This window comes from Anser cygnoides, chromosome 3, assembly GCF_040182565.1.
Source record: "Anser cygnoides isolate HZ-2024a breed goose chromosome 3, Taihu_goose_T2T_genome, whole genome shotgun sequence".
In the NCBI taxonomy this organism is placed as follows: Eukaryota; Metazoa; Chordata; class Aves; order Anseriformes; family Anatidae; genus Anser; species Anser cygnoides.
The window spans coordinates 88862965-88885426 of record NC_089875.1 but is presented as its reverse complement, the minus strand read 5'-3'; the positions used below and the strand labels follow the sequence as shown (position 1 = coordinate 88885426).

The 22462-nt window shown below is 40.1% G+C and overlaps 1 long non-coding RNA gene across 1 annotated transcript; it reads left to right on the top strand.

The window, feature by feature from the left end:
- The first annotated feature begins 652 nt into the window (after nucleotides 1-652).
- Nucleotides 653-21900, top strand: LOC125180407 (uncharacterized). The gene is made up of 3 exons (XR_007158928.2): nucleotides 653-1112; nucleotides 2044-2134; nucleotides 20856-21900. It is a non-coding gene; the product is annotated as an uncharacterized lncRNA (long non-coding RNA).
- Nucleotides 21901-22462: the final 562 nt, after the last annotated feature.

Here is a 22462-nt window from a genome sequence, read left to right as displayed (position 1 = left end):
ATTTAAAATATTAGCTATCTTTCCCAGGCTTTAATTTACTGATTATTTGAATTACTGTTTTAATATTTTTTCTATCATTAATGTCAATTATTGAGTCCTGACTATGTACTTAATTTTGCATGGGAATGCAATTGTGACTCACAGACACTACAAAAGACATAATATATATACTATATACTTTATATAACATATATACACTGTATGCTTTACTATACTAAAAGACATAATGTGTATAATATACTGCCAATGGCATGAAGCCCTTTCCCTTAAGATAAAGGGCTTCAAAATCATGAAGCCCTTTCCCTTAGGATAAATATATATAAATATATATATGTATATATATATATATTCACTGGATTTCTGCTTTGAGTATTCTTGCACCAAAATGGCTTTTATTTTGATCTTGACTTTTGGGGTACTTATGGCAGAAACCCATCCATCCCAAGTCATTCTGTTACAATGCTAGGGTATTGAATGCTGAAGAATGCCTGCAGAACCTATGTAGTAATTCTGCTTTTCTGAGGATTTCTATTAGGCAATTTATTTTATATCACTACAGTTAATTTATACATAATGCTTTACTCCTTGTATCAGACCTTATATTAGTTACATTGCTTAAATAGATTCTTAAACTTGTTAAAATCAACTTGGCAAAAACTAATGTTCTAGTGAGTGCAGAATCAGAATCATTATTTGCCTTAAACATTGTAGAAAAGAGGTACACATTTGTTTCATGATTCGTATATATTAAAAGTTTCAGCAGTTGAACTGCAAAATTAGATCATAATCTCAATTGACAGGAGGGGAAAAGTACTTTGTTATGCTTTATAGTAAGCTCAAACAACTTTTAGATAAATGCTGAAGTTATTCTTATGCTTTTCAAAAGTTTTTCTTTTTTTTTTTGAATGTGAAATACAAATTTAACTATGTTCTCCCACATATAAAGTGCAAACTAGTTTGAACTGTACAACACACAGTTGCAGTATTTTCAGAAGGGAGATATGATAACTTGTCTCTAACATGCTATTAATTCTTTATTTTAAAGATGTCAAAGTATGCAAAAAGTCCTTTTGCCTTGATTTCCATGCAAATGCCTGAAGTCAAATTTAAAGGTATACATTTTTAAATGCAATGTCATGATCTGTTCATAATTATATACCCCTAAATTTAGAGAACTAAGTGAACGTCAGAGAAAGTTGCCTGATCTATTACATCTTCATGCATGAAAATAAACTAGTACAGAATGACAATCAAATGGTTTTTGTATTCACCAAGGTACCTCTAAGAACATTTCTGAAGTATAATTTTTCATATACTCTCAACTGCTGTGAAAATCAAACCCATATGTTCTTAAAATATGTTAAATCAGATCTGCAGCACTGTGATTAATGGGAAATTTGTGTATATATGTATATATCAGAAGAGTTACAGTTCCTTGTTCCTCTAAGCTGAGCCTAGCTATGTTAACATTGAGGGAGGTACGGGGAATTATGGAATATTATATTGTTACTGATGAGAGCATCTAATGACAAAGCACAGCTATTTGGTGTTACAAAACTTCCTTTACTTTTCCTTTTAGATAGCAAGCATGAACCAGAGTGTCAGACTAGGCTTGGAGAAATGTTGACTGCCTCAAATCAAGGGCTGCAGAGCTCTGTGAGACCAACTGAAAGGTCCCGTAAGGCCTGCAGGATTTCAGCTGCATTGGCTTCTGCCACTAATTGAAATGCCAGGAAGGGGTTGGAGTTGCTTGAAATGTTAATAGCTGTTTGAAAAGCTTGCTCCCTCCACTTAGCTAAACCAAAATGACAGCAGCAATCTACACCAGTTTCTGTAGCCCTGTCAGATGATATTTGATGATGATGTAATTTGTACTACAAAACCAACAATTTTTTTTCTTAAGAAAGAAGAAAAATTTAGATATTTTTTAAGCAAGCCAGATATATAACCACCATTCAGAAATCTCCTTTAATATGCATGCTGTATTCATAACACTGGAATAACAGTTTAAGCACTCTTGCTGAATCAATAAAGTTTTGGCAGGTTGATATAAGCTGCAAACAAAGGATTGAAGATTTTGGCACCTCAACAACAAGATATACTTGATCTGTGAAGTCGAACGATGAAGTTTAAAGTAAGCCTTCTGTGTTTTATTGCTAATAATATATAGGAAAATTCTGCACAATGCCTCTGAGCTGTATTTTATTTTCCTCCCACTCATAATACCTGGGAATTGATTTTATACTATGGAGTAATTTCATCCCAAGGGTCATCACCATGGGACTCTATGCAGGCCTGTACTATCTTGCCAGTGCAGCCATAGATGTAAGCCACATCTAGGATGTAGCCACAATATATAGGTATAGACACAATGCAAGAACAGAGCACATTTTGGGAAGGGTCTGTCTGGCTGTGGTCTGTATGTCCTCCCATTACATAGCTAACACTACATAAAATCTCATCTGAGCCTTCTCTTCCTAAGGCTGTACAAGCCCATTTCTCTCAGCCTTTTGTTATACGTCTTGTGCTCTACCCCAACCATCCTGGCTGCTTTCATTGGACTCACTCCAGTGTGTTTTTCATACACCCTGTGAGCCCAGAACCAGTTACAGTACTCTTAGAGTGATCACACAATTACTGAATGCAAACAGGACTTCTGCTGCGTTTAGAGGCAGAAGGAACATATCTTTGCATATGCAGGTAAGTTCATAAACCTGGAGGTGAACAAGCCCTGCAATTCACACTTTTCACCCTATGAAGCTGTAATACTTAATCAACATTCACACTACATCAGTAAGTTACATCAATCCCTGTAAGTTTTGGAAAATATTTGTAAATGTAATAATTATTTTTCTCTTGCCCTTTGCTTGCACAAAAAGAAGCCAAATCACTCCCTAGTGCAAGGCTTTTTAGTGCCACACAATGACGGTGGCAAAGTGTTCCTCACTTTACTGTGGCCTGCACCTAACCACTTCTGTAAGGGAGACAATTGGACCAGCTTCAAACAAATCTGAAAAAAATCCAAAGGAACAGTTTAATTTTCTTTTATGGATTCAGAGTAATTGCTTTTCTTAGTAAAGATGTTTTCATTTTTACGGAAACATTCATTTTATGGCTTCCTATACCTAGAATATTTTTTTTTTGTCACATTCTTGCTTAGCATGACTGACCACCAGCTTTCTGAAGTTAGAACCAGCCAACATTTCTCTCAGAGATGTTCTTTTTGTCATTGTTTGTCTTTTGATTTATCATTTTTGTGATCATGTTTGCAAAATCTTCAGAGAAGCTATGTATCGAGTAGTTATTTCTGGGATATAGCTAATTCTGAAAGAAATTAGATGGGTCTATCCTGTAAATTTGCAAGTTACGAGAAAATATTACAGAGTTTTTTTTTTTGTTAGGATTCATGTTTTATTACTTGGCAATAAATATTCTGTATTAGATGTAAAAGAATGGTTTTAAAATGGTTAATAAATGACAGCTATAAAATACTTTTGACTTTGCAATAATCATGGAACATCTTAGAAGATGTTTATGTTGAAATTCTATGTAGGATGATGTCTGATGCCATACTTCGGGCACTTGCATAATCATGAAAACTTATTGGAAAAGAGAATGAATGTATTGATCTCAGTCTTATAATTACACCCTGGGAATTGAGAGAATCCCATTGTTATCCTCTCAAGATGATAAAAGGATAAGTTTATTTCTCTACAAGAGTTATTTGTATCCAAAGATATTGAAAAGTGTTAAGAGGGAAGGAGGTTCTCAGTGGTTTCTGAAGCTGGCATTGTGTTAAATTTTGATTTTCAATTCCTTACATTCAGAATAGCTTACAAATTGTGAACTCTAGATAAAAAGGATCAACCTGGAGAGTTTTTTGCCTTTCATGTGTAAACCGCACTGGGAACACAGGGTTTACAGTATGAGCACTGATGTTAGTATCTCCTAGTTATGAGTGCATTCTGAACTCAAATGCATCTTCCTGAAAAGAATAGGTGTTTAACATAGTAGTTAATACCGTACTCTTTGAGAGTATGCTCCTGAAGATGTGTAACTTAGTCCAGAAAACACAGAGGCACATAGCACTCCCAGCTCCTAACAGATCAGACAGCTCTTACTTTGTTTAGATGAGTGGCTTGTTATTGAAGCTTTGTTAAAGTTGATTTCAGTGAAGTTATTATTTAGTATATCTGGTACAGACATGGACAGGTAATTTATGTATTTGTATTGAGGGTCAAATGCTTAGCATACTATTTAGGATTAAACCCCATTTCTTTTATGAATTTAATGCACTAGAAGTATTTTTACTACAAGAAGAAAGAATTGACAATTGATTGTGGTGTGTTACACTTGTGTTTGTTAAAGAAATGTATATTTGAATGGCAAATCATTCCCATATACTTGTTATTAAGTTGTATATATACAACTTCTACTTTTTCTCATGTTTGAAAAGCATATTCTTCTGTTTCTGACCTTAGAGTCTAATATTATGACAGACTGTAATTTCTCAGATAAATTTGGATTTACCAGAAGCATTGCAGGAGGAATTAGAAAAAGACGCTTACTGAAAAATAAGCAAACAAAACAGCCTTATTCTAAAATGAATAATTAAAATGAGAACCATAAAAATCATAAGTATGATTATATAAATTAGAGTTAAGGAAGTAACTAAATTTCTCTACCTTAAAACCTGGCTATTTAAACATGAAATTTGTACTTCAGCTCAGTTGTGGTGAAGGCTAGAATTATGAAAATTGCTGGTTAGTGGGGTGACTGAAACCACATTTTTTTCTGTCTTGGGCCCGTTGTAACAAGTTTTACTACATCTGCATGTGCTGATTGAAGCTCTGTTTATGCCAGACTTGGAAGAAAAGGAACAATAAAGGAAAAAGATGGTCAGAGGTACAGGATCATTTCCAGATAAGAACACACTAAACGTTACAGTACCACAGCTTGTGAAAAAGATGCCTGGGAACGCTCTACTTCCTATTTGGCACAAATGAGTCAAGTGAAACAACCAGACATCATGTTCGAAACAAATGAAAACAATGGATGTGTTTATGAAGCAGCTATTAAACATGATGGTCTGTATTCAGCTTCTGATTGAAGAAGTGTCTCATCTGCTCTTTTCAGGAAGTTGGTGGAATCCACTAGGGAAAGGCTCAGCTTTTAGTTACCTTGTTTCTTGTACTCTTTCCCTAAGCACTGGCCTCTGGACAGGGAGAGGATGTTGGGCTAAACAGCCTTTTACTTGACTTTGTAATCAAAACCACAGAGCTAGTCTTTTACCCAGCCAGCAACCCCTGTGACTTTGTTGGCTGATAGAAAGATCTCTTTTGCATAAATCTGCCCTTGTAGCTGCTTCTTTCAGAAACATCACCACTGTAATCACACAGAAAGACTGAAATGAAATATTAGTAGAAATACATAATACATAAAATAACAATAGTATAGCATAATAATGTTGTTTTCTTATACTCTGTATTTGCAGAATATTTTTGATATATTCCTGGTTTCTTCATCTTTTTCTCATCTGCCTATGAATTGTCCTTTAATTATAGTTTAGTCTAGTTTTACTTGGCCTTGGAGGAAATGCTGAATGCTTGCAATAGCAAAGGCAAAAAGAAATTGTAATAAACAGATGAAACTAGTTATATAAAAGAGGCCAGTGAAAAACATTATAGGGCTTTTCCTACTCAAAAAAATGCATAGAAAGCTAATTGTAACAGAAAGTAAAATTGTCAGAAAATTCTTGTTTAGCTTCCACTTTTAAATATTTTACATGCAATATTTTACTTGTGCTATAACACACAGAAAGTCTTCTTTCTGTGGTGTCTTGGAAAGAGGTTTCTGACTATATGACTTCTCTTAGCTTTTCTCCCCATTCTCCTGTTTTGGGCGATAGAAGGAGGCATCATGCAGTGTCAAAATACTTGTGCATTATGTATGTGTACTATTATGTAAATGTAAATAATACACATATATTTGCTGCCTACATTTCTTCATGTAGATGTATTATTTATATTTCCATTTCCATTCTCGAGGTTTTTTTTTTTGTCTGCTAAAAAAATGTAAGTATTAAAGTAGCTGAGCACATTTTTGATTTAATTAACTCCCTTCCCTGTAGCATAATGCCATGATGGGCCATTCCTGAAGCATCTGCTGCCTCAGGTTGAAGAAAGAGCTCAGTAACAATGGAAAAAATAATCATAGAATAATCATAAAATCATAGAATGGTTTGAATTGGAAGACACCTTAAAGATCATCTAGATCCAGCCACTGCCATTGGAAGGGACATCTCCCACTAGTCTAAGTGGCTCAAAGCCCCATCCAGCCTGGCCTTGAATACCTCCGGGGATGGGGCATCCACAGCTTCTCTGGGCAACCTGTTTCAGTGCCTCTCCACCCTTTGAGTAAAGAATTTCTTCTTAATATCTAATCTAAATCTACCGTTTTAGTTTAAAAACTTTTCTCCTTGTCTTATCCCTATACTCCCTGACAAAGAGTCCCTTCCCAGCTTTACTGTAGGCCACCTTTACGTACTAGAAGGCCACTATAAGGTCTCCCCGGACCCTTCCCTTCTCCAGACTGAACAACCCCAACTCCCTCAGCCTGTGTTCATCAGAGAGGTGCTCCTCCTAACCTCTAATCTAAATCTCCCCTCTTTTACTTTAAAAACATTCTCTCTCATCCTGTCAATATCTGATTGTGCAAAGAATTGCTTTCCATCTTTTTTACAAGCCCCCTTCAAGTACTGACAGGTTGCAATGAGGTCACCCCAGAGCCTTCTCTTCTGTACGCTGAACATCCCCAGCTCTCAGCCTTTCTTCACAGGAGAGGTACTCCAACCCCTTGATCATCTTTGTGGCCCTCCTCTGGACCTGCTCTAACTGCCCCACATCCTTGTTGTGCTGGGGGCCCCAGACCTGGATGCAGTACTCCAAGTGGGGCCCTACAAGGGCAGAGCAGAGGAGGACAATCACCTCCATTGACCTGCTGGCCACTCCTCTGTTGGTGCAGCCCAGGGTGCAGTTAGTCTTCTGGGCTGCAAATGTGCACTGCCAGCTCATGTCAAGCTCTTCATCCATCAGAACCCTCACATCCTTCTCTGCAGGGCTGCTCTCCTGGAGTTATTCACCCAGTCTGTCCTCATGTCCGGGGTTGCCCTGACCCAGGTGCAGCACCTACCTTGCACTTGGACTTGTTGAACCTCGTTAGGTTCATGTGGGCCCACTTCTTAAGCTTGTCCAGGTCCCTTTGGATGGAATCCCTTTCTTTCTTCTATTGTATCAACAAGACCAGGGTGGAAAGCCTGCTGTGTGCCCTCCTTGCTGCCCTAAGGATCTTGAACTCCAACATTTAATGGTCACTGCAGGCAAGGCTGTCCTTAAGTTTCACATTCCCCAACAGCCTCTCCTTGTTGGTGAGAATGAGGTCCAGAATAGCACCTCTCCTCATTGGCTCCTCTATCACTTGGAGAAGGAAGTTATCATCAATGCATTCCAGGAACCTCCTGGATTGCCTATGCCTGGCTATGCTGTCTCTCCAACAGATATCAGGGTGGTTGAAGTCCCCCATGAGGACCAAGGATTATGAACATGAGGCTGCTTCTATCTGTCTATAGAGGCCCTCATCTGCTTGGTCCTCCTGATCAAGTGGCCTGTAGCCACCCATTTTTTTGTTTAGACAATAGTGGAAATGTCAGAGAGACAGGTCATGGCCCCTGTTTTTTGTTTGTCTAGACTATCTAACGCTTTCACCACTCGTGAGAACATCATGAGGTACCCTGGTTAATACAGTGGAGAGGAAGGCACATAACATTGCTTGTGCTGTTTCAGCCTCTTTCTGCCATTAGCCATGTGCTGATCTTGAGTCAAATTTCTTCGTACATGATTCATAGCCACCAGTTAGATGTGCACCTCACATGTCCAAGCTACTGCTCTCCATCTAGCAGCTCAGGAGATCCTTCTTTCCTCCTTGGCCATTACCATATGTTTCCAGCTCCTGGAAATGTCACTGCAGAGGAAGGAAGACTCCTTTCCATCCTTGCTGGCCAGCATTTGCCACATGAGTGTTTCCAGTGAGAATGGAATTGGTAAAACTTGAATATTGTCAGCAGAATTGGGGGCCACAGTACTTTAGTCCAAGCTTTCAGGGCTGTAACTTTTCATGGATTAGAATCATGTCTAAAATCACACAGAACATAGTTGGGGATGAAAGGGACTTCTGGAGGTCATTTTGTCCAAATCCCCTGCTCAAGCAGGGCTTCCTAGAACAGGTTGCCCAGGACCATGTCCAGGTGGCTTTTAAAGATGTCCATGGATGGAGATTCCACAACCTCTCTGGGAAACCGGTGCCAGTGCTTGGTCACCCTCACACTAAGGACCAAAGTTTATTCATGAGGACAATGTAGGAGAAAGAACTTTCTGCATGACAGTTGTTTAGGTATCATGGGCAGAGCTTTTAAATGCAATTTTAAAGGCCATCAGACCATAGTAATGAATCATGGCTTTTACACCTTTTAATTAAAAGAAAATCAGAAAGTGAAACTGTCAACATTTTTCAAAAACTTTTCACATTTGTCAAAATTCATTCTGTATGTTAAAATTATTTAAACTATAATGTATGACTTTGAGGGCATACAGAGAACTGGTTGTATCGCTACTGAGAATGAACAAAGAAGATCTGAGAAAAAAAAAAAGTAAAAATTTTGAAAGGTTTTTGCTCAGTGTTCTTTTCACATTTCCAGGAATCATTGTCTGTTTCTGTCAATGCCTGATTAAGCAGAGGGAGATCATTTCCAATGAACAAAATAATTATATTTTTAATATAGCAATGCTTGAGGTTTAAACATGTACTCTAGTTATTTGTCTAGGTGTTTTTACCATGCCAAACTTGCAGAATTTTCTCAGCTGTTAGCTGAGGAGAAGCACTGTAGAATGACAAAGAGTAAGATGTAGAGAGAGAAAGAAGGTTTGAGAGATCGGAGGTCAGAGTGGGTGTTGTATATATGATTTCCTTTTGGAATTATCTGAGAAGGAGAGGAACAAGAAGCCAGCACCTCTTATTATCTAGCAATCTCACTATTCAGATAGAACATCTCTGAGGAGTACAAGTTTCAACAGTGCTTCCACCCACTTTTTATATCACTCATTAGTCAGCAAGAGTAATCTCCTGACTTTGGTGCACTACATCTCCTCCTTCAGCATGATCCTAATAGGAAAATAAGCTTTTATTGACTTCCTAAGGCTAAGATTTTCTGCCCCCTTTACTAGTTAACTCTTTGAAATAAATAAGGAAGAGATACTAGCTGTTTTAAGTCAGTTTTATTTTATGTGTAGAATTTCATTGTCCATGATACCACTGACAATACCTTAAAGGTCCAGTCACCACTTCCACATGTCCTCCAGAGATACACTGAGTTGTAACTGGATATATGGACTATAGTTCCAGAATAAAATTCTTGCAATTTTTTCAAAAGATGAAGTCAATGTATGCATTTTGATTTGGAGATAAGCAGTCGCTTGGGATCTGATAGATTTTGTGCAACTCTGGAATAAAATGAATTTGAAAACAGTTAAAACAGGCATTCTGAAAACATCAAGCTTTATTAGACCTGTGGGTTTTGTGGGGAGGAACAACCAGGCAAAAGAAACTTGGATTTAACCAGGAGTACAGAACAAAAAGATGTGTTCCACAGAAATGTTTTAGATTTCTGCCATGTTTTCTTAGGTTCATAGCTCTAACTCTGCTGCTGCTTTTCTAATGTACGCCAGTGCTCTCATGAGAAGTTAGACTAACTTTCCAGCCTCCATATACTCAGGGCATTGATTCACTATTATTTGCTGAATGATGTCACTGTGTTTAGTACAGTGCTAACACATGAAGTTCTCTAATGCGGTGCAGAGAATTTCAATGTCTGGTGCCATTAATGTTCATCCTGTTTAAACCCAGTCACCAACACCCACTGCAGAATCTTGACAAACTCCATCCTTAGGAGTTTGTGCAAATGGTATGGGTTTGCAGAAAATGAAGCATATTCTTCTCTGTCATCCTGAGTCAGTCCTACAAGATAGTAATGCAGAATCAGTATGTACCTAGCAATGTACATCTTGGGAACCCAGTCAGTATGGCGCATAGAAGTATTCAGAAGATAAGTAGAGCTGTCTTTGCATTTATCCCAGAAAACCATCAATCTATGCTGTGGAGCACAAAAAAAAGAGCAAAGAAAGGAAAGATTTCTTGCAATATATCGTTACCAATGTCCATCGTTCATCTGGCTGAATTCTAGGAATGAAATTTTTATAGGTAGATTTTTCATGCTGGAATTATATGTCTTTTATTCTGTTTCTCCCTGGATACATAAAGGGTGATTGGCATAGGTAAGATTGAATGGAATATGGCAGTCTAAGCAGAAATTCAGTGACTTTATTGCTTATTCACCTCAAAATTGCTGCACCTGCCTTTTTTTTTGATGCAGAAATGTTTTCCTAGGATCATACAAGAAGTGCAATTATGATTAAAAATGGATCTTTCAGAAATGTAACACTTTGTGTCAGTTCATTTTCTGTTCCAACAAAATTCAGTAACAACAACCATACAACAGCATTGTCTTTAATTAAAACTCACTTCCCTCCTGTATACCTCCTACACTGAATTATTTTCTTCACTGTAAGGCCTTTATTCACTTCCATTTTGCATAACTGAAATAAAATCCTTATACAGAGACGAAGAAATACCTTTTCCATACAGAGTAAGTAGCAAAGATCTGCCTGCCTTCCTATAACAGCCTTTATCTGTGTTTTTCCTAGCAGGCTTTTTGCAGTGCATGTCCTGGGACCCTGCACGGACCCCATAGCCAGCTTCACAGTCACTTCACTCCTTTTCTGACTATGCCCCATTCTTTCATTCTCTTCTCTACTTCTCTGCCTTGTTTTTCTCTCTCCTCAAGTTTCTTTTTCTTTTCTTATTTTTTTTTGTTCTGTTGTTTCATTTATCCACACTAGCAAAATCTCACACAAAGAAAATAATCCCACCAACACCTATCATCCCCAACCCAGAAAAAGCACCAAAGTGATAACATGATACATTTCCATTGTAAGCTATACCACTTCACTGCGATTTTTGTAAGTATCAATCACTTAAGATCTGTCTTTTCTGTTTTGTGAAATGGCATCCAGAATTGGCTCCCATATTAATATTCTTAAACCATGTGTGAAAAGGATATTTTTAATGGGAACAAAATCTCATTTTACATTCATGAGATATTTGTTTAGACTTGTTCTTGGATGCATGATTAATTAGTTAAGGTAAATAACTAATTTATAAATTAAACAAGTATGTAACTTTTTAATGTATGTAATTATTTAAATTGTACATGTATTCCTTTATTATTTCCAGGGAAACCATTATAATTAATGTTATTTTAAGAGCAAATGAGTGCAAAATTGCAGATGTCTTTGAAGGAACAGACTTCATTTAGGCAGGAGGTGGTAATTGAAATAATTGAACACCACATTTTAGTTAAGTTTGCCTCTGCTTCTTTAACAGTCACAAAAGAATGTGGAATTAAGTCCTTTAAACTTTGAGATTATATGAATTTCTTGTCAGAATAGCTGAGACAAAGATAAAAGAAGAAAGAGAGTTTGAAATGGTGCTTCCATGTTCTTCTCCACATAACAACTTCTGTGAGAATTACTCTTTTTTAACAGGATTTTCCTTTTGTATATGTAAAAAGAGTGGCTACAGAGTGACAGGAACTGGCAGCCCCCAAGACAACTCTCAAACCCCTTTGGTATGCCAGTACAACTCTGCTGTAATGGTCTGGGGTAAAGAAATCTTCCAAAATAGGGTTTTTATTCCCCTTCATGCCATAGAGTGCAATCCTTTAGCAGTTGCTGATATGGTTTGAAGCACTCCAGTAGCACTCTCTGCAGACTGGAAATAGTTGATCCAATGGTCCTGCTGAGGGCTTGTAGCATGTGGGTGACCCCTCTTGCAGAAGAAGCAGAAGACATAAACAATTCAAATGAACTGTGACTGTGAGCTGTGCAGTCACTGTAGACCCCTACCTGATCGTGAACAAGTTGTGCTGTGGAGTGGAGAGGAAGTGGAGGTGGGCTGTAGGTCAGCACACAGGGTTAGTAGAAAACGGGTTTTGGAATGAGGTGGGGTTTATGAAGGTGACAGCAAAATGAATAAAAAATGAACCATTGGATTTCCCCTTAGGGTAGGGCTGAGATCCCACAGACTAATTTAACAAGAATAACTAACACATTTATGTTTATTGCATAGGTTCCCAGATAGAAACCTTCAGCTGGACAATGCTGTTATCCATTCATCTTTTTCCTGTATTATGTGGGGTCTCCCAGACTTTCTCATGTGACATAAGGAGTAACCTGTCAGAACTTTACTTAAATAAAGTTCGTATAATACAGATGTATACTACATCACATTATATAACAGCTTTCTTGTCTAGTACATACAGTGCAGTGTCCATACAGGACATTTAAGCTGCTGACAAGTTCTTCTCCCTTGGGAAAGATGAGTTGATTTAAAGTTATTAAGGTTTATAAGTGAAACATGAAATGGTGCCCTACTGAGAAAAAAATCCAATTGATTTTGTGTAGCTTTTTGATGGAGACGTTGCTCCAAAGACAAAAGAAAATACTTTTGATTAAAATGAGAATGAGTAGAGAAAGAATATTTTGCTGATTCTTACAGTCTGGGCTTTTAACCAAGAAAAAATAAAAGAAGAGAGTAATTGGAAACTTTTATGGATAATTATCAAGAAAACTCAATATACTCTTTCCTGATCATGCTTGCTTGTCATTTTTATTTCTATTAGTTTATGTGGAAATGTGTACCTTTTAGAAAAATGTAACAATTCTAATAACAAAGAGACAAAAAAAAAAACATTTTCATTTTAATTCTAGAAAGCACAGGCCCAGTGCAAGAACCAGTGGAGCTGTATTGGGCTTTTCCAATATGGTTGTAGTTAAACTTATCTCACCTCTGTTCTCAGTGTTTCTCTTCTGTGAAATGTGTGCAACTCTGCACTCCTCCCTCTCTTCATTGTTGTATGAAGACAATTTTCTCTCTGTCCTTTTGATCAGCAGAGTCAGAAAGTGATTAGTTACTGCTGGTGAAGTGGTAAATGCAGGTACATTGGTTGGGTGGGGGGTTCTCTTTGAAAACAGTGCCTTTGTTTGGAGCTTATAGCAGATAGCTATCACACAATGGCTAGGATGGATGTTAAAGTTCTTGAGTGTATGCCAACCTCAACAACAGCTTTGAAATACTACTCTTGTTTAGATAAAATCCTTTATTCGTTCAGCCAGTGAGTAATTCTAGAAGAAAAACCCACCTGTCCGACTTGGTTCAGGTAGTTTTGCAGATAATAGTGACTCAACTTCATTGCTGGAAGACTGCAGCAATAGCACGCTCCAAAGCTGAACATACATGTATCAGTCACATGTTTTGTTCAATATTATTTTTAGTTTTTTCATTAATCATGATTTCATAGCATAGTTTGAGAGATATTCCTGGTATGCTAAACCAAGACATTATTGAATGAAGACAGAAGTATGCTAAAGAAAAGAAAGAGTTAAAAAGGGGATATAAAAAGAATGGGCAGGTGTTAAGAGCAGGTCCACAAGTCTGCATAGCAATCACAACTTTGTCACAAGCCTTGGCTATATTTCCCTCAGTCTAACCTGATCTACTCTTGATGCCTCTGAAAGGCCAGATCTATAAAATCATGGTTTACTGAGTGGTTTCAGGATTTGATGGGTAGGATAATCATGATGATAAGGCTCACCGAAACAGTTCCAGGTGTGGAATAGGAGTGCCTTATAACTAGTTTCATAAGGAATAAGCAACCTCAACCTATCATCAATGTACAGGCAACATATCTGTAAGTTGCTTCAATGCTAAACTTCTTTTTCTGTTAAAATCCTTCATCCCAGAGTTGTGATGACCTACAACAATCATGCAGACCTGACACAGACCTGAGACCCCTTGGTCACAGTGCTTTTAAACCATACAGTTTATACCATTCTGCTTCACCTGGGTTTTGGCTGACTTTGATAAGCAGGTTCACTTTAATGGTGACAGATTTTCTTCTCTAGTTGGCAGCTCAGAATATTATCTTTTACATAACAACATTTTGCCTATACTCAGCATTTATGAAATGTATGCTTTAAACTTCTGGTTTAAAATCTAGCTTTGGATCTCACACAAAAATGAAATAAAAATCTGGAGAATATTCAGCTGGCTGAATTAGGAAGGTAGAGAGCTGGTCATGGAGTAAGAGCTTGAATTTTCATTGTATTTTTTTCATATTTGCTGAATTTTTTTTTTTTTTTAAGTTACAGGTTTTGCTACAGACTTTATTTTAATTTCATTCTATGCAAATGTAGAGGGAAAAATATCTCAAAAAATCTCTTGTGCTTTTCTTTGTTAGGTCTGCAAAAGTATACTTCCATGAAGCTCTACATAGACATAATGATGTGCTTGAAATTTCATGAATGCTTGAAAATTCAGTGCACAAATTATACACATTAAATCAAACAAACAGCCCCCACATCCTTCCACACAATCACAGGTCCCTTCACACTCATTGGATAAATAAACAGAATTTTCCTCATTTATCATAAGAATTAATTTGTATGTCTCTTTTAAGATAAGAGTTACTTGGGCTGCAGGCATTATAACTAGAACAATACATATATTTACATCACAGCTTTCTCTTAGATTGTTAGAATCCAGTTATAATAGGGACTCACGGGAATCTAGAAATTGGTAGCTTCAGGCAATCCTGTAAAAATTTGTAAATTCCTCTTGTCACACAGTCCACACAGATTCTCTGCATCTAGCCTTGCATGACCTTCAGCATATCTGCAGAGTTTAACTAAGTTGAACATCATCTCTAACTTACCTGTGCAGACCTCAAGCTGTCTGGTTCCTTTCCCTAGTAGGCAAATATAAAGCTTTATGCAACATTAATAACATCAGTAACATTATAGAATCATATAATTATCTAGGTTGAAAAAGACCTTCAAGATCACCAAATCCAACTGTCTACATCACCTACTGAGTCCCATCACTAAACCATCTCCCTTAGTGCCACAACCACACATCTCTTAAATATCTCCAAGGAAGATGACTCCACCACTTCTCTGGGCAGCCCATTCTAACGTTTGACCACCCTCTCCATGAAGAAATTTTTCCTAAGATACAATCCAAACCTCTTCCTGTGCAACTTGAGACCATTTCCTTGTGTCCTATCACTTGTAACCTGAGAAAAAATACAAACATCCATGCTGCAGCCTTCCTTCAGACAGTTGAAGAGAGTGATTAGGTCTCCCCTCAGCCTCTTTTTCAGACTAAACTCACAATTTCTTAAGACGTTCCTCATAAGCCTCTTTTTCTAGTCCCACTTCACCAGCTTCATTACTCTTCTCTGCACATGCTCAAGCTACTTAATATCATTGTTGTAGTGAGAGGCCAAAAACTGAACAAAATATTTGAGGTCCAGTCTCACCAGTGCTGTGTTCAAGGGGAAAATCACTTCCCTAGTTGTGCTGGTCAGACTATTTCAGATGCAGGCCAGAATGGCATTGGCCTTCTTGGTCTTAGCCACCTGGACACACTGGTGGCTTATGTTTAGCTGGCTGTTCACCAGCACCCCCAGGTCTTTTTCTGCTTGGCAACTTTCTAGCCAGCCTTCCACAAGCCTATACCACTGTATGTTACGATCCAAGTACAGGACCCAGCACTTATTCTCATTGAATGTCATGCGATTGGATGCAGTCCATAAATCTAGCCTATCCAGATGCCTCTGCAAAACCTTTCTATCCTCAAGCACATTGACACTTCCACCTAACTTGGTATGATCTGCAAACTTACTGAGGGTGCACTCAAACTCCTTGTCAAGATTACTGATAAAAATATTAAACAAATCTGGCACCAGTACTTAGTCCCAGAGAATGCAACTGATGACCAGCTGCCAACTGGATTGAACTGCATTCACTTTGACCCAGGCCATCCAGAGAGTTCATCACCCAGAGAGCTTTGCACCAGTCCAAGCCACGAGCAGCCAGTTTCTCCAGGAGAATATGGTGGGAAACAGTGTCAAAAGCCCTACTAAAATCCAAGTAAATAACATATGCATTTTTTCCCTCATCTACTAAGTGTGTCATCTTGTCATAGAAGGGAATCAGGTTAGTCAGGCAGGATCTGCCTTTCATAAACCCATGCTGACTGCATCTGATCACTTGACTGTCCTGTTATGTGCCATGTGATGTCTGTCAAGATGATCTACTCCATAACCTTCCCTGGTACTGAGGTCAAACTGACAGGCCTGTAATTCCCTGGATCCTCCTTCCTGTCCTTCTGGTAGGTTGGAGTCACATTCACTAACATTCAGTCGACTGGGACCTCTCTGGTTAGCCGGGACTGCTGGTAAAGTATTGATAGTCTTGGTGAGCATTTCCACCAGCTCCTTCAGTACCCTTGGATGAATCCTGTCCAGCCCCATATACTTATGAACTTTCAAATAATATAGTAGGTCGCTTATAGTTTCCCACTGGATTATAGGAACCTCATCTCTTTCACTGTTACCATATTCCAACTCAGGAGGTTGGGTCCCCTGACAGCAATTGGCCTTACTAATAAAGACTGAGAAAAAAGGGAATTAAGTATCCTTATCCTCATCTTTCATCACTATGTTTCCCCTCACATTCCATAAAGTATGGAGATTTTCCTTAATCTTCCTTTTGTTGCTGATGTATCTATAAAAACATTTTTAACTTTTTCTGCTCTAGTCAAATTGAGTTCCAGTTGGCTTTTGGCCCTTCTAATTTTCTCCCTGCACAGCTTGACAACAGATCTATAGTCCTCCTGAGTTGTCTGCATTTACTTCCACAGGTCATGAACTATTTTTTCTTCTTGAGATCCTGAAGAAGCTCTCTGTTCAGCCAGGCTGGTCTTCTTACCTGCTGGCTTGACTTTCAGTGTGTTGGGATAACCTGCTACTGTGCCTTTAAGATTTCATTCTTGAGGAAGGTCCAGCCTTCCTGGAGTCCTTTACCTTTCAGAACCACTTCCCAAGGGACTCTGTCAACCAGATCTCTAAATAGGTCAAAGTCAGCCCTCTGGAAATCCAAGCAGTTCTGCTAACCACTTTTCTTACTTCACCAAAGATCAACAACTCCATCATTTTGTGATCACTGTGCGCAAGACAGACTCCAACCATCACATCACCCAAAGGTCCTTCCCTGTTTGCAAACAACATGTCAAGCGGGGCCCTCATCACCTGTAACTGGAAGTTATACTCCACATACTCCAGGAATCTCCCAAACTGTTTCTCCTCTACTGTGTTGTATTTCCAGCAGACATCTGGGAAGATGAAGTCCCCCATGAGAACAATGGCTAGTGATGATGACATTTCTCCTTGATCCTTACAGAATATTTCTACCTCTTCATCCTGTTTAGGTGGTCTCTAGCAGATTCCCACCATAACATCAGCCTTACTAGCCTTTCCCCTGACTCTTTACCCACAGACACTCAGCCCTTTCATCACCATCATCCAGCTCCACACAGTCATAGTGTTCCCTAATGCACAGTGTTACCCCACCTCCTCTCCCTCCCTGCCTATCTCTCCTGAAGAGCCTGTAACCATCTGTCCCAACACTTTGGACAGGCAAGTTGTCCCACCATGTCTCACTGAAGCCAGTGATATCATAGCCCTGGAACTTAACTAAAACTTCCAGTTCCCTTTATTTATTTCCCATGCAGTGTGAGTTCGTGCAGAGGCACTTCAGGTGCAACCCCCCCCCCCAACCCCCCCCCCCCAACTCCTGCCGAGACAGTTTTATCAGATGAAGTATCTGGAATTACTTTGAATTACTTTGTGCTGCTCTTCAGGTGTTCTCCTGCTGACCTCTGATTCCTTTACTGGCTCTGGGCATCTATTGCAGGTGCTGGCATCAAACTGATAGGAATTGGGCAGATCGAGGTTCCCTTCCCCTGGCAACTTGGGTCTTCTGCCTCTTGCTAGTGGAAATGTAGGCTCAACAGTGTTTCAGACCTTTTAATTTCTGTGGTATCTTTGCATGACTTGTAGCAACTTAAATGGCTAGAGGCAAAATACTCAGATCTTGATAGATTTAGCTGCAGTTAACATGAGCAGTCACTGCCTGTCTTTATAAATTGCTGATGCAAAAGAGATTCTTTTAGGCTACTGATGATGTTAATAACAAAATTTGTAGGATTATGTTAATCAGAGGAAATAAGTTTGAAAGAAACTTTATGAAAGCATGAATCCATCCTTCTCTCCCAAGTGAAGAATGACTGCATGCAAACCATTCTTGAACAATATTTGCTGAACCTAGAAAGACATTGAGTTTCAAGCTTTATATTTTGTTATAAATGCAGTATACAGAATGTTATATTTTTTTCCTAATGAATAATTTCTTTTCCACAGATATGTAGAAGTTAAAAGATACATAAGCTTAGTTGTATAAAACCATTCACAGCATTTCCTTACAATAGCGGGCAATTTGAAACAAGTCTGAGCAGGATACCTTAAAGGGAATCTAGTTTTACAACCTTGCACTATCCACTATCTGAAATGAAATATTGCATGTTTGATTTTTTTTTTTTGAGGGGGGGGAGATTTCAGCCAAAAATAATGCAGCCATTATTTCAACCACTTCCTTTTATCTCTCTCTCTCTTTCACTCCTCACACACTACTAAAATATCATAGGAAATATATTTTATTTTGTCCATGCTATAATATTCTGAAGTTATATCTTTAAAATTCTCTCACCTTCTCAGACATTTGGAGAACAGGTTCTCTTTTTGTCAGGGGGAATGTTTTCACTATCTCTGTAAGAACTTAAATTGGCAAATAGTAGAGACTTTTTGAATTTCCACAGTTAAAATGGTCAATAAAATAAAATAAAATCCTTATTTGTGTTCACACTGGTTCTCTTCAGGACAAGTCCTAAATGATGCTCATCCCTGTACCCTCCCTATGGAATAACTGAATGTGGTTCATATAGCTCAGAAATGACTGTGCTGAATAATTGTTGCTCCTACAAAATATTTGAGTATGCTTCAGGTCAGTGACACAGAAGTTTCAGAAGCCTTTCCTCTTAATTAGTTTCTGGTGAGCCTAGCTTCCTAAAAGAGAGCACATAATCTGTTCTTACTGTAGGGAATAGGGTAAAACAAGAAAAGGGAAATGGAATAAATTCAAAGTGTGGTGAGACAGAAGCTGGAGAAGAATCAGAAGAGAAAACTGGAGAAGGAACAGGAGAAAGCAGTTGGTAACGAATTAGGAAAACAAGGAAACAAGATAATGAGTTTCGCTGTGCAAGGTGGGTGAGGAATTAACAGAGCAGATCGTGCAGTTGGAATTGAAAAAGGAGGAAGAAACAGGAAGCTGGGAGTCGGGTGTTCAAATGCAGAATGATAAAAACAGGAACAGGAGTTGAAGAATGAGCTGGGCTGACTAAGTACATCAGGAACAGATTTGTACAGCAGGGTAGATAAGAAGTAAAACAAACTGGTTAGGGATCACTTTAGTGAGACAGACTGGGAAATACACCTGGAAGGAGCCTGTGGACCTGTGGATGTGGTTTACCTTGACCTCAGTAAGGCTTTTGACACAGTTCCCCACAAACATTCTCCTCAAGAAACTGGCTGCTCGGGGCTTGGACTGGTGTACGCTTCGCTGGGTTAGAAACTGGCTGGATAGCCGGGCCCAGAGAGTTGTGGTGAATGGAGTCAAATCTGGTTGGAGGCCGGTCACTAGTGGTGTCCCCCAGGGCTCGGTACTGGGGCCGGTCCTCTTTAATATCTTTATCGATGATCTGGATGAGGGCGTCCAGTGCACCCTCAGTGAGTTTGCAGATGACACCAAGCTAAGTGCGTGTGTCGATCTGCTCGAGGGCAGGAAGGCTCTGCAGGAGGATCTGGATAGGCTGGAGTGATGGGCTGAGGTCAACTGTATGAAGTTCAACAAGGCCAAGTGCCGGGTCCTGCACCTGGGGCGCAACAACCCCAAGCAGAGCTACAGGCTGGGAGATGAGTGGCTGGAAAGCTGCCTGGCCGAGAGGGACCTGGGAGTATTGGTTGATAGTCGGCTGAATATGAGCCAGCAGTGTGCCCAGGTGGCCAAGAAGGCCAACAGCATCCTGGCCTGCATAAGAAGCAGTGTGGCCAGCAGGTCTAGGGAAGTGATTGTGCCCCTGTACTCGGCTCTGGTGAGGCCGCACCTCGAGTACTGTGTTCAGTTTTGGGCCCCTCGCTACAGGAAGGACATGGACGTGGTCGAGCGAGTCCAGAGAAGGGCGACCAAGCTGGTGAGGGGTCTGGAGAACAAGTCTTACGAGGAGCGGCTGAGGGAGCTGGGCTTGTTCAGCCTGGAGAAGAGGAGGCTCAGGGGCGACCTTATCGCTCTCTACAGTTACCTTAAAGGAGGCTGTAGAGAGGTGGGGGTTGGTCTGTTCTCCTACGTGCCTGGTGACAGGACGAGGGGGAATGGGCGAAAGTTGCGACAGGGAGTTTTAGGTTGGATGTTAGGAAGTACTTCTTTACCGAAAGGGTTATTAAGCATTGGAACGGGCTGCCCAGGGAGGTGGTGGAGTCACCATCCCTGGAGGTCTTTAAAAGACGTTTAGATGTAGAGCTTAGCGATATGGTTTAGTGGAGTACTTAGTGTTAGGTCGGAGGTTGGACTCGATGATCTTGAGGTCTCTTCCAACCTAGAAATCTGTGATACTGTGATACTGTGAGCCTGAGAATGGTATGAGAAAAACTATGACTTTGTCATCTGTTTCAGATTCTGTCATTTAAAGTTAATGCTACCAGCCCCTTTCATGGATGTGTTTTGGGAAGATGGTTGAATGCCCATGAAGTCTTCAGAAATCATATTAAAGAACACTTTATGAAAAACTGTGAGTAAGTTTATTTTCTGCTTTTATAATGAGGTTTGAAGACTGTGCAGGAAATAGGCAACCCGTTTAGTACAGCACAGTTCATCCTGCACATGAAATTAGACAGGTTTTGCAGTAAAAAAAAAAAAAAAAATGTGCATGCCTCAGTTATTTCCCTCACAATGAACTCCATCCTGTACATCTGGACCCTATGACAGGTAGCTGACCATGTGTGGCGGTTTTACTTGGGTGGGCGGCCGAGCTCCACCTCAGCCGCTCTCTCACTCCCCCTCCTCAAAGGGAAAGGGGGAGAAAATACAATGCAAAAGGGCTCAGGGGTTGAGATAGGGATGGGGAGATCACTCAACAATTATCGTGACAGGCAAAACAGACTCAGAGTAGGGTGACAGTAAGATTTATTGCCTATCATTAACAAGCTAGAGAAGTGAGGAACAAAGGAAATAAACCAAAAATGCCTTCCCCCAATCCGCCCTCTTCCACCTCCTCCCCCTGAATGGTGCAGGGGAATGGGGGAATGGGTGCTGTGGTCAGTCTATAGCACTTCGTCTCCACCGCTCCTTCTCGGTTACTCTCTTCCTCTGCATCGTGGGGTCCCTCCCACAGGATGCCGTCCTTCCTGAACTGATCCTGTGTAGGCTTCCCACAGGCAGCAGTTCTTCAAGAACTGCTCCAGATACGGGTCTGTACCACGGGGTCCATCCCTCAGGAGCAAACTGCTCCAACCTGGGTCCCCCACGGGCAGCAGCTCCTGCCAGGTCACCTGCTCCTGCGTGGTCTCCTCTCCATGGGCTACAGCTCCGGTACCGGGGCCAGCTCCAGTTGGGGTCCTCCATAGGCTACAGCCTCTGTCAGTGCAGGTCCACCTGCTCCACTGTGGTCTACTTCATGGGCTGCAGCGTGGAACTGTGCTCCACTGTGGTACTCCATGGGCTGCAGGGGGACAGCCTGCTTCACCATGGTCCTCACCACAGACCGCAGGGGACTTCTGCTCTGGTCTCTGGAGCACCTCTCTCCCTCCTTCTGCACAGACTTTGGTGCCTGCAAGGCTGTTCCTCACTCCTTTCACTCTCGCAGCTGCTGTGTGGCAGCTTTTTTTTTTTTTTTTCCTTCTCTTAAATATGCTCTCTCAGAGGCACAAACAATATCACTTATTGGCTCGGCTCTGGTCGGCAGCGGGGCTCTTATCTAACATGGGGCAGCTTCTAGATTCTTCTCACAGAAGCTACCCCTGCTACCAAAACCTTACCATGTAAACCCACTACACTATGGTGCTGTAGCACTAGGTGGCACATTCTCTACCATGCACAGCTCTTCCACTGCTTCAGCTGAAAGCTGCACACTGACTGCTTCAGGTTCATGCAGTTAGGAAAACCTGATACGAAGTCACAGGACAATAGGAACGTCCCATGTTGCTCTGAAAGGTACTGGGCTTGCAGTGGGAGAGAATGTGTTATGAGCCAGTTGTGCGAGTCTGTGAGATTTGGTAAGCCTG